Below are 2,058 nucleotides of genomic sequence, written 5' to 3'. Positions count from 1 at the left end.
TTGCGCTATGCGGGCCTCTCACTGCTGTGGCCTCTCCCGTTGCGGAGCACAGGGTCCGGACGCGCAGGCTCAGCAGCCATGGGTCACGGGCCAGCCACTCCGCGGCATGTGGGATCCTCCCAGACCGGGGCACGAACCCGCGTCCCCTGCATCGGCAGGCGGACTCCCAACCACTGCGCCACCAGGGAAGCCCCAGTGGTCTTTTGGTTATCTATTACTTAATACAACTATTTCTTAATAGCTCTCATGATTCTGAGTGTTGCCTGAGCTCAGATGATTCTTGCTTTGAGTCTCTTACATGGTCGTAGTCACAACCAGGACTGGAATCATATGAAGACTCAGCCGGGTTGGTCGTTAATAATGGCTCACTTATTTAGCCAGCAGGAGATGCTGGCTCTTGGCTGGAAGGTGGATTCGAGCTGAAAACCTGAAAACGAAAGCCCTACATGTGGCCCCACCACAAAGCTTAGGTTTCTCAGAGCCCGGTGGCTAGATTCTGAGAGGATGCATCCCAAAACAAGCATTCCAACAGACAGCAAGAAAGCTACTGGTCTCTTAAGCCTTGACCCCAGAAGCTAACACAGCATCACTTTCTCTGCATTCTACTGGCCGAAGCAGTCCCAGTCCAGGCCAGATTCAAGGACAGAGACCCCAGCTTTCAGTGAAAGGAGTGTCAAAGAATTTCTGGCCATCTTTAATCCACTATATGTGGTACCAAATAAACCTTCAAATCTCAGTGGCTTAAAACACAAAAATGTATGTCTCCCTCACATTCCAGTGTGGGGTAGACCATGTGGTGTACTATTCTCCTTCAACAGTGACTCAGATCCAAGCTGCTTCCTCCCAGCATCTCCATCATCTCAGAGTTCTTTGATCCCAACTGTTCGGATGGGAGAGAGGTTAGGGGTGGGGGTGGCAGGGGGAACATTCACACTGATACTTAATTGCCTTGGACCTGAAGTGACACATTCTTCTGCCCACCACCTCGTTGGTGAGATCACATCTACTAGGAAGGCTGGAAAATGTACTCTCCCCTGTTCCCTGGAAGAGAAAAATGGGTGTGAACACATCATTATTGCTGATACACACCAATGTCCCAGTCTCCTTCTCTAGAAGTATCACCATGAACAATTTAGTGTGTATCCTTTCCGAAATATTTATATATATATGAGACTATAAACACACGTGTAGCATTTACACGCTGTTCCACATTTGCTTCTTTATGTAGCTATATTTTCAATGTCTTGCAGAACTTTCCATATCAGACTACATAGATCTACATCATTTCTTTTTTTTTTTTTTTAGTTTCACATCATCTTTATTATTGCTTAAAAAAAATTAAACAATGACTATCAAGATCTTTTTTTACTTTCAGGAAATTTGAGGGGTTTTTTTGAATTTTAGAATTTTATTTTTTTATACAGCAGGTTCTTATTAGTTATATATTTTATACATACTAGTATATATATGTCAATCCCAATCTCCCAATTCATCACACCACCACCACCCCGCCACTGTTCCCCCTTGGTGTCCATACATTTGTTCTCTACATCTGTGCCTCTGTTTCTGCCCTGCAAACCAGTTCATCTGTACCATTTTTCTAGGTTCCACATTTTTGTGCCAGTACCATATTGTCTTGATTACTGTAGCTTTGTAGTATAGTCTGAAGTCAGGGAGTCTGATTCCTCCAGCTCTGTTTTTTTCCCTTAAGACTGCATTGGATATTCGGGGTCTTTTGTGTCTCCATGCACATTTGATTCTGTTTGCTAGTATTTTGTTGAGGATTTTTCCATCTGTATTCATCAGTGATATTGGTCTGTGATTTTCTTTTTTTGCAGTATCTTTTTGTCTGGTTTTGGTATCAGTGTGGTGGTGGCCTCATAGAATGACTTTGTGAGTGTTCCTTCCTCTGCAATTTTTTAGAAGAGTTTGAGAAGGATGGGAGTTAGCTCTTCTCCAAATGTTCCATCCCCTCACTTTCAGTCTGTATGTGTCCCTAGGTCTGAAGTGGGTATCTTTTAGATAGCATATATATGGGTCTTGTTTTTGTATCCATTC

Source organism: Neophocaena asiaeorientalis, unplaced genomic scaffold, assembly GCF_003031525.2.
Source record: "Neophocaena asiaeorientalis asiaeorientalis breed wild unplaced genomic scaffold, Neophocaena_asiaeorientalis_V1.1 scaffold618, whole genome shotgun sequence".
In the NCBI taxonomy this organism is placed as follows: domain Eukaryota; kingdom Metazoa; phylum Chordata; class Mammalia; order Artiodactyla; family Phocoenidae; genus Neophocaena; species Neophocaena asiaeorientalis.
Note: the sequence above shows the minus strand (reverse complement) of the source record.